The following is a 24698-nucleotide window of genomic DNA, read 5'->3' as shown; positions in this document are numbered from 1 at the left end:
TATCTATCTATCTATCTATCTATCTATCTATCTATCTATCTATCTATCATCTCCCTCTATCTATCTATCTATCTATCTATCTATCTATCTATCTATCTATCTATCTATCTATCTATCTATCTATCTATCTATCTATCTATCCCATTCACTCTATCTATCGCCCTCACTCTATCTATCTATCTATCTATCTATCTATCTATCTATCTTATCTATATATGTATCTATCTATCTATCGCCCTCACTCTATCTATCTATCTCTCTATCTATCTATCTACCTCCCTCACTATATCTATCTATCTATCTATCTATCTATCTATCTATCTATCTATCTATCTATCTATCTATCTCACTCTATCTATCTATCTATCTCCCTCACTTTATCTATCTATCCTATCTATCTATCTATCTCTCTCCCTCACTCTATCACCCTCACTTTATGTATCTATCCTATCTATCTATCTATCTCTCTCCCTCACTCTATCACCCTCACTTTATGTATCTATCGCACTCACTCTATCTATCGCACTCACTATATTTATCTGTCAATATATCACACTCTATCTATCTATCTATCTATCTATCTATCTATCTACCTATCTCCCTCACTCTATCTATCGCCCTCACTCTATCTATCTATCTATCTATCTATCTATCTATCTATCTATCTATCTATCTATCTATCTATCTATCTATCTATCTATCTATCTATCTATCTATCTATCTATCTCACTCACTTTATCTATCTATCACACTCAATCTATCTATCTATCTATCTATCTATCTATCTATCTATCTATCTTCCTCACTCTATCTATCTATCACCCTCACTTTATCTATCTATCTATCTATCTATCTATCTATGTATCTATCTATCTATCGCCCTCACTCTATCTATCTATCTATCTATCTATCTATCTATCTATCTATCTATCTATCTATGTATCTATCTATCTATCGCCCTCACTCTATCTATCTATCTATCTATCTATCTATCTATCTATCTATCTATCTATCTATCTATCTATCCTATCTATCTATCTATCTATCGCCCTCACTCTATCTATCTATCGCCCTCACTCTATCTATCTATCTATCTATCTATCTATCTATCTATCGCCCTCACTCTATCTATCTATCTATCTATCTATCTATCTATCTATCTATCTATCTATCTATCTATCTATCGCCCTCACTCTATCTATCTATCTATCTATCTATCTATCTATCTATTTATCTATCTATGTATCTATCTATCTATCTATCTATCTATCTATCTATCTATCTATCTATCTATCTATCTATATATCTATCTATCGCCCTCACTCTATCTATCTATCTATCTATCTATCTATCGCCCTCACTCTATCTATCTATCTATCTATCTATCTATCTATCTATCTATCTATCTATCGCATTCACTCTATCGCCCTCACTCTATCTATCTATCTATCTATCTATCTATCTATCTATCTATCTATCATCTCCCTCCTATCTATCTATCTATCTATCTATCTATCTATCTATCTATCTATCTATCTATCTATCTATCTATCTATCTATCTATCTATCTATCTATCTATCTATCTATCTATCTATCCCATTCACTCTATCTATCGCCCTCACTCTATCTATCTATCTATCTATCTATCTATCTATCTATCTTATCTATATATGTATCTATCTATCTATCGCCCTCACTCTATCTATCTATCTCTCTATCTATCTATCTACCTCCCTCACTCTATCTATCTATCTATCTATCTATCTATCTATCTATCTATCTATCTATCTATCTATCTATCTCACTCTATCTATCTATCTCCCTCACTTTATCTATCTATCCTATCTATCTATCTATCTCTCTCCCTCACTCTATCACCTTCACTTTATGTATCTATCGCACTCACTCTATCTATCGCACTCACTATATTTATCTGTCAATATATCACACTCTATCTATCTATCTATCTATCTATCTATCTATCTATCTATCTATCTATCTATCTATCTATCTACCTATCTACCTCACTCTATCTATCGCCCTCACTCTATCTATCTATCTATCTATCTATCTATCTATCTATCTATCTATCTATCTATCTATCTATCTATCTATCTATCTCACTCACTTTATCTATCTATCACACTCAATCTATCTATCTATCTATCTATCTATCTTCCTCACTCTATCTATTTATCACCCTCACTTTATCTATCTATCACACTCTATCTATCTATCGCACTCACTATATTTATCTGTCAATCTATCGCACTTGATCTATCTATCTATCTATCTATCGCCCTCATTCTATCTATCTATTGCCCTCACTCTAGCTATCTATCGCCCTCACTCTATCTATCTATCGCCCTCACTCTATCTATCTATCTATCTATCTATCTATCTATCTATCTATCTATCTATCTATCTATCTATCTATCTATCTATCTATCTATCTATCTATCATCTCCCTCCTATCTATCTATCTATCTATCTATCTATCTATCTATCTATCTATCTATCTATCTATCTATCCCATTCACTCTATCTATCGCCCTCACTCTATCTATCTATCTATCTATCTATCTATCTATCTATCTATCTATCTATCTATCTATCTATCTATCTTATCTATATATGTATCTATCTATCTATCTATCGCCCTCACTCTATCTATCTATCTCTCTATCTATCTATCTACCTCCCTCACTCTATCTATCTATCTATCTATCTATCTATCTATCTCACTCTATCTATCTATCTCCCTCACTTTATCTATCTATCCTATCTATCTATCTATCTCTCTCCCTCACTCTATCACCTTCACTTTATGTATCTATCGCACTCACTCTATCTATCGCACTCACTATATTTATCTGTCAATATATCACACTCTATCTATCTATCTATCTATCTATCTATCTATCTATCTATCTATCTATCTATCTATCTACCTATCTACCTCACTCTATCTATCGCCCTCACTCTATCTATCTATCTATCTATCTATCTATCTATCTATCTATCTCACTCACTTTATCTATCTATCACACTCAATCTATCTATCTATCTATCTATCTATCTTCCTCACTCTATCTATCTATCACCCTCACTTTATCTATCTATCACACTCTATCTATCTATCGCACTCACTATATTTATCTGTCAATCTATCGCACTTGATCTATCTATCTATCTATCTATCTATCTATCTATCTATCTATCTATCTATCGCCCTCATTCTATCTATCTATTGCCCTCACTCTAGCTATCTATCGCCCTCACTCTATCTATCTATCGCCCTCACTCTATCTATCTATCGCACTCACTCTATCTATCACATCACCCCAGCATCCCTCAGAACCACCACAGCATCACTCGTCGCCACCACAACATCACTCGTCGCCACCACATCACTCAGCACCACCACAGCATCACTCAGGGGCACCACAGCATCACTCAGGGGCACAACAACATCCCTATGCGCTACCACAGCATCACTGAATGCCACAGCAACAATCGTCGCCACCACAGCATCAATCTGTGCAACCATTCAACAACAACTGGTTCAAATATGTTCTCTCAATGTTTCAAGCTTTATTACAAATGTCACAAAAAGATGCTAATATTTCACTAATGTTCTTGGATTTTGTCACAATAAAATACACTGAACATAATCTTCGCAAAAGTTATTTACAAAAGTTTAAGCTATTGCTATTATACATTACAATAACTTTTATTTAAGTATTAATTATTTAAAACATTTAAAAACCCATTGTTATTTGTAATATCAATACATCTAAGTCACGTAAATACAACACATATTGCATTACAAATGCTATAGGTGTCACGTTTGCGAAAGTTACAACTATTGGCATTGTAAATGACAAAACTATTAATTTCGCTATTTTCAAAACCAACACATAAATAAAAAATTAGTCATTTACAATACCAATAGCTCAAACTTTCCTAATGCGAGACCTATTGCATTGCAAATGCTTGTTCCTTTGATCCTACTTCTACTACTGTATCCTTTGGTGAGGCATTTGGTGTGAGTGACTCGGTGGGAGCGGAGGCGGTGGAGACCGAGACGATCGTGCCATCTCAGGGTATATTTTGTGGGTCCTGGCGTTGTACTATGGGATGAGTAAGGGGGTGGCATGTATATGATTGGGGGAACTAATAATAAATCATCATCTACCCATTGTTTTGCTGGTAACTCGGGGTAAAGAGTTGAGTGCATTCTAACAGGGTATTGACCTGATATTTTTGATTCCTGTTCCTTTTTTTCGGTTTCCTTTTCTTTTAGTTCTTCTTCTAACCTTTTACAGGCTTGGTAAGCTGATTTTCGCATTTCTTCATCTTGTCTAGCTTCGTCTCTTTTCTTTCTTTGAGCTGCCTCTTTTCGTCATAAACCAAAACTGTCAAGCATGGCTGGTGTAGTTTTCTTTTTGTGGAGAGCTAATTCTAACGTTTCTATTTTAGCGGGATCGAAAGATCCAGTCAGTGGCCCCTGATTTACCCAGTCCTTACTAGTGTATTTATGCCATAGTTTGCTATAAGCTACGGTGGCTAATCCATATTTTACGCAATGTCCTTGTTAGGGGTGCCTTCTGGCGGCGCCAGCTGACTGACCTCTAACAAATGGTCCGGTCTAAAACAATTACAAAGCAATCTAGAGAAAACAGGCATGACGTATTTACCGGTCAAAATGAATATCTCAATCAATCAATTTAGACAAAAAGTCTGCACTACCTGTCCTTCGCTGCCTGCAAAGAGAGAGCATATTCCTATTCTCTGTTGTTTGCAGGCAGGGAATGTCTCAAATAACTCAATATCAAAAAGGAATAATAGTATTTCGATCAAACTATTTTCAATCAATCAATTTAAGTCGTTTTTTCTCGACCTTACCCAGACCGTGTGGACAGTTCTTCGTCTTCCCCTTCCAGCGCCTGGTTGTCCTCTCACTCCAATAATCAATGCGGTGTTCCTCTAAGGTCCCAGTCAGGACTGCAGGTCACTCAAGAGTGGTCCGTTCGGAACCGGTGAAGTTCAGTTGATCAGCAGCTAGACAAGGGTCTTCTCAGGCAGGTATACCCCAATCGTTTAGTCGTTCACTCCGTCGTTAGGACCTCTCTACCGGACCCATGCGTAGCTGATGGGCCCCACGTGGGCACCAATTTGTGAAAAGCAGCGAGTCTTCTAAGACCCCCAATGCTGCCCGGTGCAGGGTTCATCTCTATTTCCCTTTGGGTTCGCTATCAAAATAATGAGGCAAGCACTGGAAACTGGAAGACAAGAAAAAGGTTTATTTCTCATGAGGAGACCACGTCAACTGCACACACCGGGATGTCTGAGGGAGGTGTTCTGCTGGTATCTCCTTTGGCTCTTCCTTTTATACTGGTTTGACACAATGCATTTGTTTCATCAACATGGTTACACAAGCTTGGAGTCCCCGCCCCGGGCAGGTTGCCACACAAGCCTAACAATAATTCTCTTCCCACCCAGTTCAATCAGACAATCTTATCTTGCAGCTGGACTTTGCTTCAGGGTCTAAAACAAGTGAGACCGGCCAGATCTAAAAGTCCACTCTGTTGATAAAAACAGGTCCCATTGTTGGTAAAAATAAGTCTTGCTGTTTACAGTGCAATAAATCATGTTTGCAAGGGTCATTTTAGTGTCTGGAACCGGTTTGCGTAACTAGGTGCGGTGAGGGGTAGAGTGTCCAAAAGTTTGCCTCCAAACAGAGATTAAAGGAAAAACAAGTTTGTGGCAGCAAGTGGCGCTGAGGTTTGTTGTGACAATAGGGTTTATAGCCCCCAGCACCCATACCAGGTTTGGTCAGAGGGTCAGAGGGATGCTAGTAAGGGCAGGGTGAAACAAAGGTGACCAACAGAGTACAAAATGGCTGTGATGGATTAAAATGACTGCAGCTTACATGCACATAGAAATTTCCACCAGACAACATGGCGCAGTCAATGTTCACGATTGTCATTTTGCTTTTAACATACTCTCCCACATCAATTCCATTGCAAAGTCTGCTCTATACCAACTGCGCCTTCTTTGGGGGATTCGTCGCTTAAAACCCTGGTCCAATCGCTGGTTCTCTCCAGACTGCACTACTGCAATTCTCTTCTTACTGGCCTCCCCAAATCCCACATGTCCCCCCCTTAAATCTGTTCTCCATTCAGCAGCTCATTTCATATATGGGGCCAAAAGAAGCGACAACATCACACCCATTTTATCCACCCTCCGTTGGCTTCCCATCAAGGCAAGATCCATCTACAAGACTGCCTGTATCACTCACAAAGCCTTGCACTCCTCTTCTCCTCGCTACCTGGCGAATAAACTGAAACTCTCTGGAGGCTCTAGACCATCACGTAATGCGGAAAATGTATTGCTTGAACCTCCCACTTTCAAGAAGGAAAGATAGATGGCCCAATCCTTTTTCAGGCAACGAAGTGAGAATCTGGAACTCACTTCCGCCTCAGTTCCGGACCACCACCTCTTCCCAGGCCTTCAAACTGACCTCAAAGTTCTCCTCCTTCAAAGACACTTCCACATTTAATTCACACCCTCACTATTATCTGAAGGAAGTCCTTCCATTATAGGAAATTCTACTTCCTATGACTATAGAAGTGCCTTCCCAGTGTGTTCTTGTGGTTTGAGTGTCTACCATTTATTGCAGGATTTACTTCTACCTGTGGTTGGTACTCTTTTGTAACATGCACACGTCACTTTTCCTCTTCTAACGTATCGTTTGCTACCTCTTGTATTTTGTTTGCTGTTGATACATGCACAATTGCCACCATTTTCTCACGTTACGTAACGTTTGTTCTTGTGTTTTGAGTATCTGCCTTTTATTGCAGTATTATACCTCTACCTGTACTTTGTACGCTTTTGTAACTTGCACACATGTCACTTTTTCCTCTTGTAACGTACCGTTTGCTACCTCTTGTATTTTGTTTGCTCTTGATACATGCACAACTGTCACTATTGCCTCATGTAACGTAACGTTTGCTTTTGTAACATGCTCACTTGTCATTTTTTCCTCATGTTTCATTACTGTTCCTATTGTGAAACGCTCTGACACCTTCGGGTAAAGTCTGCGCTGTATAAAAGCGCATAAAATAAATAAATAAAATGAGTCAGTCTGTGCCGCTCCCTTCATGTGCACTCGCAGTCCTTGTGCTTCTGCAGGACGACCCGGTGCTTTGATCTCAAGATCTGGTCACCATCACCCCCGATCTCGTGAACATGTGAGGACTAAAGCAAGGGCGGGAAAGTGATCCTTTGGGGTGGCCCTCCGGTGGCCCCGCCTACCGATGAAAACAAGCATTTGCAATGCAATCATTGTCAGAGTCAGAGCTATTGGCTTTCTAAATGACCATGTCTTTTATCTGCAGGGCTCGCTACCCCAGCCCACTCGTCACACATCCGTTCTCCATTGCTCAAAGTCCAGGCACCTCTGTGGATTTCAATGGGCAGATGCAAAACAAAACAGAGCAGAGCCTATGGGGGCAAGTCAGGAGAGGCATGCGGGCAGGTCAAGGGGTGGTAGATCATATGTGAGGGTAGAGTGGCCACAGCCCCCTGAAGAAGGACAATAGGGCTCTGCCAGCCTGGGACGCCACATCAAGGGACTGAATTGAGGCAACAGACATGGCATGGCTGTGGCATGAGGTTTTGAAAAGCCATAGTTGGAAAAGGTTGGTGCCAGGGCAGTGGGTTACGGGGCTAGCGGGGTGAGGGTGAAATAATAAGACCAGAGAACAAGTGACACGCCGTGGACTAGAATAATAATAAAGAATGTGGGGTGGACGGTGGCAGGGCAGTGAATGAGGCGGTCTGCTGCCAAACGACTGAGGCAATGGCAGGCCTCGGACACAGAGAAAGGGTTTAGGTAAGGTTTTGTGGCTACTCCCTCAGCCTCAAAGCCCGAAAGCTTTTAAAATGCCTCACAGAGTGATCCGCCTGCCCCTGTACTTTCACCCGCTACGCTCCAGATGTGTAGTTGTGTTCAACTCTGGGATTGCTTTTCATTCTGAACCGAAACAACATGGAGGCGAAAGCCTGGAACCCACCACGCAGCACCGGCCACAAGCATAGAGGAGGACAGCCACTAGAACCGACAACTCACGCCAAGCCTCACTTTGTGGACCTATGAAAAAAAGCAGTGTCTGTGGGCAATAAAAGAAGAACTGAAACTGCTCATCCTGGTTATGCACCACTGCTTAAACAATGGCGCCATCTTGGCATGGTCAAATATTCTGACATATTTAATAAATATAACTGTGGAGTATTGTATGATATGACGATTTATAAGGACATGATTCATTTTTGGCACAACCACTATTGTTAAAGTGGCAGCGCGGCGTGTGGCGCTGCTAAAATTAAAGATGCAGTGTGGAACCAAACGGCATTGGGACACACCTGTACAATCGGATGAAAAAAAAAAAATGAACTATTGAACATACAAACCTTTTGATTTGGATTACATCCTGATGATTTGAATCTTGATTGAATCCTACTGAATAAACCATTTGACGAAGCACAACTGTCAGTGATTTACCACGTGTTTACATTGAATATCAAGAGAGACCTTGTCTCCATAGGAGTGCCACCAAGGGCACAGTGCCGTTGGGTTCGACACTGCATCCCTACTTTCGTACAAATCTGACTCCTCAAGGTCAGGAGGGGTCTACCCAGTGGCACCCAGAAATTACCTTTCAGCCAAACAAGCACTTACACAGATTAAACAAGGAGTGACACGCATCCCATTGAAATTCCGCCGCTAAAATTAAAACATTATGCGCGGCTGAAAAAAAGTTAATAAAGTGCAGGGTGCAGAGTTGCTGAAATTAAAACATATTAGTGGGTCTGGACAAAGTGACAATAAAACTCCTCCGTGCTATGCAGAGTTCCACGAGTTGCAGAGTGCATTAGGGTCATGTCGTTCGCAGTGAGTTTGAGCCCCGGGTGTTCGTCCCGCACTCTAAAATCATCACAATCTGCACCATGAGCAGCTTAAGAGGGCACAGCTTCCTTTCTGCGGCCCCTGTCGATTTTCTACTCTAGCAGCAGCTTTCTGAATGCACATGGAAGGTTTCTCAGCGCAAGTGGTCGCAACCTGCCGTGACCACTTGCAATGGAAAATCCAACCACCCACGCTGAGAAATCTCGCCAGGAGGTTGATTTTCCTTGTTCGCGCTTGTCAACAAGACCTTGGTGCATGCGAGCAAGGAAAAGTCTCGCCAGGAGATGGATTTTCCTCGCTCGTGCTCGCCAACTTCACGTTGACGAGTCTATACCTGAATACAGCATGTCTCAAATAGATAGCGCAAGCGCTGCCTTGGCAAAACCTAACAATGTATATGCACCTTTTTTTTCATTTAAAAGTAAGATCGAATCCTCTGCTCTCTCCTTTGAACAAACCTTTGTGTTTCTGCCGCGGTGCTGTGGGGTTTTTGTTGAAAACTCTGCTCGAGCCGGGGCGTGGCTTGGATGGCAAGGAGGCAGGAGACCTAAGTCCGGAGCTCCCGACCCCAAGTTCCAACGAGCGGCGCGCACCACAGCCCAACGGAAAGAAACTGAGCCAAAATCAAAAAAAAGTGTGAGGGAACCAAACCGGCACCCTACGAGAGGCTCCGCGACCAAAAAGAGCCAAGAATAAGGCGGCGGCGGGGGAGAAGGCGAGCGGCCAGGGGGGAAGAGGAGCGATCCCAAGATGGCGGCTTGAGTCAGAAGACCGGGAAGACAGCGAGCCGCACAAAAACAGGTGGGCTGATCCACCTAGAACGCAACACCCGACCGCCCTGGCACCCCCCCCCCCCCGCCTCAGGAAGAAGGGAGAGAGAGGCAGTCACGGCGTGCGGTGACTGAGCACGTGAGTACCGGCTTAGCGGAACAGCGCGCGCAGGTCAGCGCAAGGAACGAACTGGCAGCTCCTCTCACGCCCTCACAATTCTGAATTCTGACGAGGGGCCGAGACGGCAGTAACAAACCGCGGCCGAGGGGCCGACAGCCGCTTCGGTAGCAGGGAAGACAACAACAACAACAAGGCGGCCATCTTGGTAGAGGGGGAATGAGCAGGGGCGGCCATCTTGCTAAAGTTACAAGCACATCACGGCGGAACACCCCCGGCGATAAACGGCGATAAACGACCCGACAACACAGCGCAAGTGGGTCAGAGCGGCATACTTGCATCTTTCCAACGCAGCGGAGAACTAAGGGGCGACCAGTCTCAGCCACACAATTCTAACGAGGGGCCGGGCCGCAGCTGCAACGGCAGCAGGAAAAGACAACAACAAGGCGGCCATCTTGGTAGAGAGGGAGTGAGCGGGGGCGGCCATCTTGCTATAGCCAAAAGCACCTCACAGCGGAAATTCTCCTGGCATTAGACGAACACAGTGCAAGCAGGTCAGAGCGGTAAGCCCGCGCTTCTCCAACGCAGCAGAGAACTAAGGGGCAATCAGTCACGCACCAGGGACGTACTCCACAGGCGGAGGCGGCAGGGAGGCCATCGATAAGGCCACTGATAAGACGGCCATCTCGGCCATCTCGGCCATCTCGGCAGAGGAGGGAAACACGGAGGTAACCATCTTGCGGTCGCATCCCCGAAGCGGGACAGAGGCCGAAGCAAGGCAGACGGAGGCAGCAGGAAGGAGCAGGGCGCAAGCTCGTGGGGCAAATCGCGGTCTCAGACAATATTGCCGCGGTGCAATCCGTGAACTTTCAGACTGTACCGCCGCAGAGCGACTGTGTAGGAGGCGACCACCCAGCAGCTGGCCAAAGCAATAGGAGGCAGCGGAGGACGTGACCACGGGAACTAGGAAGCGACGGTCAGTGGCAGACACAGGCAGTGGCTCCACAACAACAACAACAGCAACAGCGGCCATTTGAGACATCTCAAGACAGAAGTGAAGCTCTAGGCGGCCTTCCTGAGGGAACAGCTAGCGACGCTGTGACAAACAAGCCTGAGCAGACGACGGCAAGAGCTAGAGCATAATAGTAAAGGGGGCACGGCCAGAGCAAAGAACAGCGCAGAAGGCTGGCGGAGCTTAGGACTAAAACCAGAGTGGTCAGGTGGCCACCCAGGTTCAGAGACGACCCTATAACGCCGATTGGCACCTCGAGGGGCAAGGAGGGAGAAAGAGGAGACAAAGCCGCAAAAAGACAGCCGCTAACAGAAGGGAGGCTCAGTCTCAACCAGGCCAAAAGAGGAACAGAGGCCATGGCAGGCAGGGACGGGAAACAAGGGGCCAACGACTTGAAGAAAAGCAAGAATGAGACACCGCCCTCACCGGGCAAAGAGCGAAACAACCATGGGGATGGCACCATAACGCTGGACATGCTCCTGAAGAAAATAACGGAGGGGAACGAGCTGGCAAAAGCCACGAAAAAAACAGTAGACAGCATCCAGATGGAGCTAATAGCAATCAGAGCCGAGCAAAGCAGAGCCAATGGAAGAATTGACGAGGCAGAGAAGCGAATAGGTGCGCTAGAAGACAACGCAAACATAACACATAAGGACATGGGGCTTGTGATAAAGAGAACAACGGCACTACAAAAGGCCGTAGCGGAGCAGGAGGACAGGAGTCGCAAGGGGAACATAAGACTCTTGGGAGTGCCCGAGGAGGAAGAAGATACACCAGGAGCATGTGCCCTCATGCTGGAGGCCCTAATACCTAAAATAACGGGACTTACTTTCGACAAACCGCTGGAGATCACCAAAGCGTACCGCATACAAGCCAGGAAGCAAATGAACAGCAACGCCCCCAGACCCATAATATGCAAACCATTAAGAGAAAATCAAACAGAGGCGATATTTGCGGTAGCCAGGAAGGGCCGCCCGATGATGATAAACGGGAGCAAAGTAACCATCACCCAGGACTTCTCCAAACTAACAGTCGAGGTGAGGAAAGGCTTCCTAGCCCAAAGGGAACATTTGCGGAAAAAGAACATTGCTTTTACATTTGCAGGCCCGTCCAGGATGAGAGTGACAGACAGACACGGAAGCAGAATCTTCGATGACCCCAACGACCTGCACCGATACCTACGAGACCCGGAACCAGAGGAGATGGAGCTGCCGAGCCCGGGGGCAAAGAGAAGGGCATCCTCTGACGAAACACACGAAGGAGGTGAATAAGAAGGAGTGTTTTGAAGGAGCATGCATGTGCAACTAAGCTCCGAGAGCCTGAACGTAACAAGCTGTCGCAGACAACCATGTACAGGAGCAACAGCAGCCACCGAGACTCTTGACCGCTACGAACAATAGGCTGGAGTAACAAGCATGCGCAACCATGCAAGGAAACTCTGACATTAACATTAACAACAACCTACCTCAAAAGGAAAAAAAAAAAAAAAAGAAACTACCTCACACAACAACAACATCCTACCTCAGATGGACACAGAACAAGATTGATCACAGCCACCGAGACACAGAACATGCCGTGGGCTACCAAACAGCAAGAACAACCATACCTACCTCAGCAAGGCCACGGTGGCCACGGGAAGAACGGGCGAGCCACCGATGACCATATCCTTTTCTTTTGAAAGTGACCATGAGGGGCGGGGGGTTTTGGCTAACACGCTAAGGACTAGAAGACTCAGGAAGAACTTGGGGGGGGGGGGGGGGAGTGTGAGGACCCTTGCTGTCGCACACCCGGTTTACTACTGACGGGGGGGAGGGGGGAGAGGGGGAGGGGGTCGGGCCAGGGGGGGGAGTGAAGTCGGCGGATATGATAGTACATGGCAGAGCCGCCGGTTGCATCATGAACAAAGGACCCAGAATCTTGCCTTTCTCCACAGGCACCCTATACTTTTCCTATCTCTTTTTTCCCATCCAACACCCCGGGGGGGGGCGCAGAACGCAAAGCACAAGCGACGCAACGAAACCACCATGACAAACCCAACAAGAGTGGGCCTGTCCACTGATTTGAAGATAGTGTCCATGAATGTTAAAGGACTGAACCACCCGGTCAAACGCAGGAAAATCCTGGACTACTTGTCCAAACTAAAGGGAGATGTGTACATGCTCCAAGAGACCAAGCTCTCCAAAGAGGAGGCGAAACTACTCAAAGCTAGATGGATAGGGGAGGTACTCTGCTCACCGGCAAAAGGAAAAAAAAGAGGAGTAATAACCATCCTGAGCAAGAAGGCCAACATAACAACACTAGCAGCGGACACTGATGAAGATGGCCGCATGCTCATAGCAAGCGTCCAGAGAGGAGGCGACACAATTCACATGGTCAATATCTATGGTCCGAACTCGGAAGACAAGCAATTCTGGCGGGGAGTGGACAGCAAGCTATCAGACCTCCCCCAAGAGGACCTCCTGATCACAGCCGGGGATATGAACAAGACGATGGACCAGGCAACAGACAGACACCCAAACAGACCAAGTCACAACTCCAACAACAACAACAACACCCTGAAAGACTTATGCACCAAACAACAACTGGCAGACCCGTGGAGGCTCCAACACCCGACAGCGCGAGAATACACCTTCTATTCACACCCACATAACTCCTACAGCAGGATTGACTACATACTGATGTCCAACACACACACGCACCTCATAGAAGACACGGAGATAGCCACAATCACCGTCTCAGACCATGCTCACATAACACTCACTCTAAGTGGGAAACACAATGAAAACCCAACGAGGAGGTGGAGACTGAACGATGACATCCTCCAGAACAGAGAGAACGTCAAAGAAATTGAAGCTACAATCAAAGAATACCTCGAACACAACGACAATGGCGAAGTAGGGAAAGACACCGTATGGGATGCCCTCAAAGCGACAATAAGGGGGAAATTGATAAACATCAAGGCCAGGATGAACAGAGGAAGGAGCAAGAAACTCCGTGAGCTCGAGGAGGAAATAACAGCACTGGAGAGAGGTCACTGTGCTAACATAACGGACAAAAACACGCTCACTTTGCTCACAAAAAAGAAATACGAGCTGAACAAGATCCTAAGCGAAAGAGCGGGTTCCTGGCTGACGAAGTTCAAGTCAGTCAACCTATGCGCAGCAAACAAAGCAGGGAAGCAGCTGGCGTCCTACTTAAAGGCAAAACAAAGGCAACACACGATAGCAGCGATAACTGACCGCACGAACAAATCCCAAGCAACGAACAAAGGAATACTGGAGGTTTTCAGACAATTTTACCAAGAACTGTACACTGAAGATCAAAACCTGAGCAAAGATGCAGGACGAGACCTACTCAGTAAAACCAATCTGCCGAAGCTAGAGGAGGCGGAGAGGGAGTCGCTCGAAGCCGACATCTCGGAGGAAGAGATTGGAACTGCCATAAGCCAACTGAAACGGAACAAGGCGCCAGGACCAGATGGCTACTCGGCGACATTCTACAAAACCTTCAGCGAACACATCAAGACACTGATGGCACAAACATACTCCACATGCATCCAGAACGGGAGGATGACGGAGTCCATGTGCGAGGCCAACATCACCATAATTCCCAAGGAGGGGAAAGACCCACAATATCCCCAGAACTACAGACCAATATCGCTAATAAACGTCGACTGCAAGATCTACGCAAAAGTCTTAGCCAACAGACTAAACAGGATCCTGCCGAACATCATCCACCCCTCACAAGTGGGATATATAAAAAACAGACTGTCGCAGGACAACACAAGGTTACTGTGCCACCTGATCAACCACACAGCAAGCAGCAACGAACAGGCGGTCATGATAGCGCTGGATGCGGAGAAGGCCTTCGACAGAGTTTCGTGGCCCTTCCTGGGTAACTGTCTGGGAGCCTTTGGCCTAGGCAGGAAGTACACGGCGATGGTCATGGCCCTCTACAACAAACCGAGGGCAAAAATAGTGGTAAACGGAGCGCATCCGAAACGCTCACGCTGGGCAGAGGCACCAGACAAGGATGCCCTCTCTCCCCCGGACTATTCCTGCTCGCTCTAGAGCCCCTGCTAGCCAGAATCAGGGACAACACTGAGATAACAGGCGTAAAGCTCAAGAGGAAGACCGTCAAACTAGCGGCATACGCTGACGACATCCTAATCACAACAGCGAACCCCTCCACGTCGATAAAAGCTCTGATGGCCACAATAGGTGAATACGCAGAAGCCTCAGGCTACAAACTCAATAAGGAGAAATCGGAGTGTAAGCCAATGAATGTCCATACCACAAGAGAAGTCCTAGGCGAATCCGGCCTGGCATGGCAGACGAAACCACTGAAATATCTAGGGCTCCACTTTGGGAGAGACCTCACGTCAACGCTGCAACACAACGAGGACCTCACGCTGAAGAAGATAAAGGAGAGACTGGAGTTATGGTCACCAAAGTTCATCAGCTGGTGGGGACGCATTGAAACGATCAAAATGATGATAACACCGGTAATAAACTACACGCTAACAATGCTACCACTCCCAATGACAGAGACATTTCACAAAAAATTGGACCAGCTCATAAACATCTTCCTATGGAAAAACAAGAAGCCAAGGATAAGCCTACAAAAACTAAGACTGTCAAGAGACCTCGGAGGCCTTAACCTGGCGAACTTCAAGACATACCAGACAGCATGTCTGGCGAGACAGGGTATCGCCTGGGTAGACGCCACACAAACGTACATGCCAGTATGGCTGGAGGTCGAACAGGACATCCTAGGAGGGCTCAAGCCAATAGCACTCCTAACAGCGAACCGGCACCCACTGAAAGCGAGAGCCATACTAAAACACACGAGAGACGCCCTGCTGAAAGTGGACAGGCACATGGCGCAGAAACTGAAAGGCACTGCTTGGGAATCCATCTGGTCCAACACTAAAGTGACCTACCAGGGAGCGACACTGCACAATGACACGTGGATTGGAGAAGGCATTAGCACGCCCAGTCAAATGGAGACCAGGCAAAAACCGCTGACGTTCCAGAACCTACAGCAGCTACATAACCTCCCGAACCAAGAGTTCTATAATTTCCTAAAAATTAAGACAGCAATAACAAAGGCCAACCTGTGCGGAGGAGAGCCGGGGATCATCAAGTACCTGCAGCTCATCAACTCAGCAGGTCACCAAACGGCAAAGATCTATAAACTCCTCAGCCCATCCAAGCTGGCGCAGAACAAAAAAGCAACCAACACATGGGAGACGCGCCTGGGCAGGCAACTGAATGAAACAGAGCGAGCGAAAATGTGGAGCTCAGCGACAACAAACAAAATCACCCCACAACTAGCGCAAACAAAATACTGGCTGCTCCACAACGCCTACTGGACGCCATCCAAACTCCACAAGGTCGGCATAGCAGACTCAGACAAATGCTGGAACTGCCTGAAAGAGGAAGGTACCCTCGAACACCTTATCTTCACCTGCGTGAAAGTCAGGAAGTTCTGGGCACAAATCAACACTTTCCTGAACGATATGCTCAAAACAAATCTGGAAATCAGCTTCGTCAGCCTGGCGACTGAGCACCTAACAGCGAACCTAAAAAGTAGAGAAGAGAGAGAACTCCTAGACCTACTTCTCACAGCAGCCCTCAAAATAATCCTAACGAACTGGAAAAACACAGCCAAAGCAAGCTTTAAAACATGGATCAACTGGATCACCTACCTGAGAGGAGCCGACAACATTACAGGCACCTTCTCGAAAGAACATAAAGCCAAGCTGCACATGTGGGACCCGCTTGACGAGCTCCTGAGGAAGACCCAATAAAGGACAATCAAGGACAACTACGTGCGTACCCCCCCCCCCCCTTTCTCCTCTCCTTTCTTCTTCTCTCTTTCTTCTCCAGTGGAGGGAGAACAATAGATATGACCGCCATCTTTGTACCTATATCTGTATATATATATTTTTTTGTACGACCTTCTTTTGTATACCAATAAAAAATTTCTAAATAATGAAAACTCTGCTCGAGGTTGGACCTGCTGCACCTTAGGCCGCACCCGTGGATAAAACTTTGTAAAATAAAATATTGCTGCTGTGCAGACATTGCAGAGTCTTCTCAGCATGGGTCTCGCTTTATGCTGCTTTGTGCATTCCATTGTTGCTCCTTGTGTCACTGTATTCAATGCACGTGTTGCTCTTCTTAAAACCATGCTTGGCCGCGCTGCATAAACCTGCTCACAAGTTTACCAACATCTCAGTGTTTAAGAAGAAATCCAGCCCATGTGCGGTGTTCATCCGACCCCACAATATGCTCCACATGAACCCCTTGCATGCTCACGACGGCCCCCGGGCGTCATGAGTCACGGTGGGCGTGTGCTCACGGCGGCATGGGGCCGTCCGAATGCCGCCCACTATGTAAATGACCTGCACAGCAAGAACATTCGCCGCGCATGCAAGGGGTTAGGGTGCCAAGCATCGTAGATGTTGCTGTTGGGATATCATATTGGGCGATAAGACATCTCTGTCATGATACAGGGTGAGCAGACGTCTCAGTAAACGCCTCTGTTGTACTATGCTGTGAGCAAACGTCTCTGTCATGATTTAAAGCAAGTAGACGTCTTTGTCGTGATACAGGGTGAGCAGACGTCTCAGTAAACGCCTCTGTTGTACTATGCTGTGAGCAAACGTCTCTGTCATGATTTAAAGCAAGTAGACGTCTTTGTCGTGATATAGGGTGAACAGGTGGCTCTGTCTTGATACAGAGCCATCAGACTTCTCTGTCGTGACACAGAGTGAACAGACGTCTCTGCAGGGACATTTTAAGGCATGGGCAAAGTGGGCTCTGGCCCGGGAAACAGCCACTACAACTAAGCCGTTTCCACGAATGCACTAACCACGCATGCTTTACAACGCATGCGTGGTTACCACTATAACCTTTACCACGCATTCCTATACTACGAAATACGTAGTAAAGGAATGTGAGTTAAAGGTTTAAAAAAAAAAGGGGGGGCTGGGGGGTCTCCCCCCCAAAAAAAAAATACGAAAACGAGAGGGTTTAAAAAAAAAAAAAGAAAGAAAGAAAACGTACCTTAAACACGCTCATCTGTGCCTCTGTCCTTCATGGAAAGAGCCTCCCTAACAGACGTGATTACGTACGTGCGTCTACGTACTGCATCAAAAATAGAGAAAGGACCATTTAAGGAGTTAGAAGAAGGAGAATACCGTCGAAAGAAAATGTAAGTATATTTCTTAATTATAATATTTTATTAGGTTAGGCATAATTAAAAAAACATATATAGACTTGAATATTCAATCATGCAGTCGGTTTAACATGAAAATGCAAATATCATGCATAGCTAAACAACGAAAAACGTTGTTAAACTACGCGTGGTAAAGGCATTTTCGTGGTAAACCATATGCGTGGTAAAGGCATTCCGTTGTAACGCATGCGTGGAAAAGGCATGCGTTGCCACGGAATGCGTTGTAACATCATATATTCCTCTGGCCCAGGGCCACAACCGTTCGGGGGGGGGGGAGATGGGACGATAGAGCCAGCTCTATTCTGCAGAGCTTTGCCCTGATGACTTTGCATAATTCTTAAATAGATTGTTTTAAATACCGTTCTCCTTTAATTAATTTTTAATGTGACTGATGTGTGAAAGTCTATGACAGTCATTCTGCAGAGAAATGCTCTGCTTATGTTTTATGCTGCATCCATAAAAAAAGTTTCTTTTCGAGCAAAACAGGACCTTTCATATGAGAAATGGGAGGTGTCGCAGAAATTATTAGCCGGAACATTAATGAGCTGATTCTTGTTTACAATATTGGGACTATCCCTGAATATCCACACATTTCGAATTTGGATGAGTGTGCCTGTTGTGACCTGGCCAAAGAGGGCATGAAAGAGTTGAAATTAAATCATAAATTCAAAGCTGTTCTTTACATTTGGCCCCCAAAATCCTTAAGATGTCCCTCCGCCTCTGTCATGATATAGGGAAAGTAGACTTCTCTGTTGTACTATAGGGTGAGCATATCTCTCTGTCATGATATAGGGCATGCAGCCGTGTCTGTCTTGATACAGAATGAGCAGACGTCCCTATCATGATATAGGGCAAGCCGCCATCTGTCGTGATACAGAGTGAGCAGATGTCTCTGTGGTAATGCAGGGCGAATAGATGTCTCTGTTTGATATCGAGCGAACAAACTTATCTGTCAGGATACAGGGTGAGCAGACGTCTCTGTCATGATATAGAGCGAGGAGACTTCTCTGTGGTAATATCAGGTGAGCAGAAGTTTCTGTCATGCTATATGGTAAGCAGCCTTCTCTGTCATGATATAGAGTGAGTAGAAATCTCTGTCATGATATAGAGTGAGTATACGTCTCTGTCCTCCTAAGGGGTGAGCAGACGTGTCTGTCATGATATAGGGCAATCAGCCATCTGTTGCTGTACAGAGTCAGAAGACGTCTCTGTTGTGATAAGGGCAAGCAGATGTCTCTGTCTTGATATAGAGTGAGTAGATGTCTCAGTCGTACTATGGGGTGATCAGACTTCTCTAACATGATATAGAGCGAGTAGACGTCTCTTGTGATATAGATGAACATATGTCTCTGTCTTGATATAGAGTAATCAGACGTCTCTGTTGTGATACAGGGTGAGCAGATGCCTCGGTCATGATATAGGGCAAGTAGACTTCTCTGTTGTGATACAGGGTGAGCAGATGTCTCTGTCATGGTGTAAAGTGAGTTAGACTTCTCTGTCGTGATATAGACCGAGTAGACACCTCTGTTTTACTGTGAGATGAGCAGACGTCTGTCATGATACAGAGCGAATAGACATCTCTGTCATAACATAGAGCAAGGAGACGTCTCTGTCGTACTATAGGGTGAGCCAACGTCTCTGTTATGATACAAGGCAAGCAGCCATCTCTGTCGTGATACAGAATCAGCAGACAGCTCTGTCATGATATAGCTTGAGTAGACATCTGTGTCATACTATGGGGTGACTATTCTAGTGAGCACTTTGTATCAGCCCAAACAACCCTTATTGATGATTAGTTGTAAGTCAACCTTATAGACCAGCTATCCTAGTAGCATGGATACGAGCAGTCTAAGGCTAATACTCTAGAGGGCGTGTTAAGCCAGCTGTTTTACCATCACATTACCCCTTGAACACCAAGTGAAAGGACACCACACAAGTTGTTATGAAAATAAACAGATATTTATTTATAACAAGACTACCCTGGCTCTTTATGAGACAGGGAGCTAAGCACACAACAAAACTCTTAAGAAAATACTTTAGGTCGCACAATTTACACAAATGCCCGAGGGGCACGAAAAACCATATATTACAAAAGTGGAATGCAAACTACTAGCAGGTAAGTAACTATTCTCATAGACTTTAGAAACGCTAGACCTACAATGCTAAACACTTAGATTAGTAGCAGGAGGCCTGTGGACGTCGTGTGCAGAGTGGGAACTCTCACGCGTAAGGCGGGAAAAAGTCTATGGAGGCTAGCAAAGACAAAGTTACTGTTCTCGGGCGAACCCGACTAGGTGGGTCGAAAACAAGAGTGGATCCGAACACTTAGAGTGTTGGACTATGCTGAAGCACCGGAGTACTTGGTTTACCTAGCCCAGGGGCTGCGGCTGCATAGGGTTCAAGTTGCGTCAGAAACCCTCGTTGAAGAACCAGGAGCCTGAAGAAAGAAGTTGCTGGCAGGCGGCCAGTGAAGAAGTTCGTGGTGATCCAAGCCTGGATCAGGGAAGAAGAAGACCTGAAAGCAGAGGGGACCAAGTTCTGAATCACTAGCCAGTGATTTAGGTGGGCACCAGGGTGGCACCGGACGAAGTCACCTCAACCAGGTGAGTGGGCGCTGCTGGGCTCTGCAGTCTCTCGGACCAGGAGGCGTTGTCGGCGACCAGGATGGAGGTGCCAGCTGTCCCACGAAGGTATCTGCTGCTGACGTCGCTGGACCCAGGATTGGGGCAACAGTCTTGGCCAATGCAAGGCCCACGCGGTGGACCTAAAATGGCGTCTGGAGTGGACCAGGAGGGTCCAGGGTGCTCCTCTGTTGGAGGGGAGCAAGGGCTAGTCTGGAGCAACCAGACCAGCAGTATTTGTCGTCGTGGAGCGTCGTAAAAGGGCCACTAGCCAACGGGCAAGTGACCTCAACAACGCGGTGAGCAGCAAAGAGCAGAAGGGCCCCACGCAGATCTCGTGGATGCGGGGGCTGAACTTCGGTGCTGGAGCTGCTCAGGGTCGGGGCTTCTCTTACCCCAAAGCACTCGGTCGAGGGTTACTCGGGAGTCGTGCTGGTCAAGCGTTGTGCAGTCTTGGAAGATGGCCGGTCCCTCGAGGTCTCGTCACACCCACGAATCACAGCTGGGCTGATGATGTAGGTAGAGGTCAGAGGTGCCAGGGAAGCCGGTTCTCGTCGTGCTGGGCAGTCTTGATCCGGAGGAGAGACTTACAGCAGACCGCGATGCTTGGATGGTGCCTGCTGCTGCAGGGTGACTACTCCTTAGTCACAAGGGAGAAAATCTTAGGAAGAGTCTTGAGTTCCTCTCGTAGAAAGTCGGTTCAGGATTCAAAGATTGATCTGATCTGGAAGGGGGCCAGTTCCTACCTTTATCCTGTAAAAAGGGGCTGGCACGCGACTAAGTCCTGCCCTATGTGTGGGACTAGGAGGGGGGTGGTTACACCCCTCTCCTTTGGCGGGCTTTCCCCAGGTCAGGGGCTGGAGTGCCCCAGGAACTGGTTCAAGCCGGCCTATGCACAGTGAGCACCGGGGTGCCACTTGCAGTCACCTTCCTCTAAAGCCCTGCCTACCTAGGATACACAAAATCCTGTCTGGGACGGTGCTGGCACCGCCCCTGGCAGGAAACCCTTTGTCCTTGCCTCCTGTGCTGGGAGGACTCCCAGCAGCAGGAAGGCAGACTTGTGTCTCGGTGGCAGCATCCATCTTGTGGAGCTGAGGCTATGTCTGACTTTAACCGGGGTTACAGGTTACCAACATGTCTCCTCCCTCTAGAGGGGTGGAATGCTACCCCCGTCGCCAGAACTGGCGAGGGGGTAGTATTCCAAAGCATATGACACCTTACACAACATGTTTAGATAGTGTCAGTCCAAAGTTACCATAACCGCGAGGATTATAAGGCACTTAAGAGTATATGGTCTGACGCTATCATGGAAACGGCTAAGGGATAGATCCCGAAAGCCGCAGACAGGCTCAGCTCATGCCAGAGCACTATCTCACACGATTCCAAGCACTCTGCCTTCAGGATTGTTAAGGCCTGCCATAGGAGTGACTGATAGGAGATCTGTGTGTCCATTTGAGGGTTAGATATAGGTATACTATATCTAAAGCAAAGGGTGATTACACCACCTTGCCCCAGCTGTCAAGCAGCCAGTTGTGTCTGTTTAGTTAGTCAGCCCAGGGGTGGCATAATACATGCTGCAGCCCCTGGGAGACTTCGGGGTGCACCTCAGCCCTGGGTACAGGGACTTGGAGAGGGCCCAGTGCCAATCAGATATGTACCCTAGGGTACATGGAATCCATTTTAACAGAGAGAGCAGTGGGCCTGGGGTCCTGAATAGCAGGGCCCCAGGTCAATTAAGTCAGAAAACCAGCAAAACACCAGGCAAAAAGTTGGGGGCAACCATAGTCAGGGATCTACCTTCCTACAGATGAGCAGACGTCTGTCATGATACAGAGCGAATAGACATCTCTGTCATAACATAGAGCAAGGAGACGTCTCTGTCGTACTATAGGGTGAGCCGACGTCTCTGTTATGATACAAGGCAAGCAGCCATCTCTGTCGTGATACAGAATCAGCAGACAGCTCTGTCATGATATAGCTTGAGTAGACATCTGTGTCATACTATGGGGTGAGCAGACGTTTGTCATGATATAATGCAAGCAGCCGTCTGTCATGATACATAGTTAACAGATGTCTGTCATGATATAGGGCAAACAGATTTCTCTGTCTTGTTACAGAGTGATCAGACATCTCTGTCATGATACAGGATGAGCAGACGCCTCTATCATGATATAGAGCGAGTAAACTTTTCGGTTGTGATACAGTGTAAGCAGACACCTCTGTCAGGATATAAGGCAAGCAGATGTCTCTGTCTTGAGATAGAGGGATCACAGTCTCTGTTGTGATATAGGGTGAGCAGACTTCTCTTTCATGATATAGGGTGAGCAAATATCTCCAGCATGATATAGGACGAACAGACATGTCTTTTGTGATATAGGACGAGCAGACATCTCTGTCACGATATAGGGCAAAGAGACATCTTGTGCTAGCAGCTGAGCAGACATCTCAGTTGTGCTATTGGGTGAGCAGACATCTCTCTGTTCAGAAACGGCCGGGTGCTTCACTTTTCTTTATACCAGTGCCCATATTACATATATGGTGCACTGTCCCTGTTTGCGCCATGGCTTACCTTTAAGGAGGTGTGCCCGATGCAAACAAGTTCAGTGTGCCCTATTACAATGAATGCACTGCCCCCACATGGTAGCCTCAAGGGCATGCTGCCCCGGGTGCAGCGCATTCAGTGAAATACGGAACAGCTGCTTCAAAGGCGCTCCGTGTTTCACAGTGCGGCGTCCACCCGCCTGCTCTTTAAAGAGGGGTTAGAGGTCCCCCTGCGGCAGGTGTAGTGAGTGACTGTCCCCGCCTGTAGTGGGTTCCTGGGGGGATACTTGGGACATCCTTGTGCCCCCTCCAGAGGGCTGCCCTCAGGGGGTGCACTGACCTTACGCCTCTCGCGGGCATGTCTACCTGTGCGTCTGTGTCAGTAATACAGCGTGGGCGCAGAGGCAAACTTGATTCAATCATTTGGATGGGCCACACCCCAGTGCCAATGAGGAAACTCCCTCTGAAGATATTGCTGACACCATATGTGCGCCAGCACTATCAATATTACAGAAGGGCCTGCACAAAGATCTGCGTCACCTTCTGTAATACCTCAGTACCCAGGATGCCTGTTGTACACCCCCTTCCCCAGGCACCATATGTATCTGGCTTGGATCACTTTTCCTGTTTTTTGGAAAGTTTGACATTATCATTGTGAATAAAAGACTACACGTCCCAGGATTCCAAACAAACCAGACTGAGTGTGTCAGCCGTGTGACATGGGACAACTTGCAATCTCCTCTCTCTCTCTCCTATGGGCTAGTCAAAACTTCCTGAAACGGAACAAGCGCATAGCCTCTGATTGACAATTTTATCTGTAGCTCTTTTATAGTACTGTCTCTAAGAACAGTGGGGCTGACCAAATTAAGTTCCAGGAAGATATCCTGGCTATATCGAACTGGCTGTCACATAACTATCTCCAGCTAAATTCTTCTAAGACGGAGATACTCATTGTAGGTAAGGATACCGAGAAATGGGACGCACATTGGTGGCCTCCCACTCTGGGACCCTCTCCTGTCCCCAAAGAGACTGTTAAAAACCTGGGTGTGATGTTGGATAACTCATTTTCCATGGAAACTCATGCCAAGAGAGTGGCAGGCACCTGTTATGGTCGCCTGCGCTCTCTTAAACCTATCCTCGGATTCTTTGAGCCTTGCATCCGCCAGACTATAATCCAGGCCCTAGTCTTATCCCATCTAGACTACTGTAATGTCCTGATGCTAGGCTCTAACTTGACGGTGATAAACAGGCTCCAGAGAGCTCAGAATGCCGCGGCGCGCACTCTATTCGCTCTGCCAAAAAAATGCCACACCTCCCCTATCCTCCATCGGTTACATTGGCTTCCCGTTAAACAACGTATCCAGTTCAAAAGCCTCTGTTTAATTCATAAAATCCTGTATAATACCGCCCCCCAAA

At 46.5% G+C, this 24698-nt stretch overlaps 1 protein-coding gene across 5 annotated transcripts in view; it reads left to right on the top strand.

The window, feature by feature from the left end:
* Positions 1–24698, top strand: part of SPAG17 (sperm associated antigen 17) — a 1244773-nt gene that overhangs the window by 139203 nt on the left and 1080872 nt on the right. The gene's annotated exons all lie outside the window — the stretch shown is intronic.

The sequence above is a fragment of the Lissotriton helveticus genome, chromosome 8 (genome assembly GCF_964261635.1).
Source record: "Lissotriton helveticus chromosome 8, aLisHel1.1, whole genome shotgun sequence".
Taxonomy (NCBI): domain Eukaryota; kingdom Metazoa; phylum Chordata; class Amphibia; order Caudata; family Salamandridae; genus Lissotriton; species Lissotriton helveticus.
Note: the sequence above shows the minus strand (reverse complement) of the source record. Positions and strands in the feature narration are given on the sequence as shown.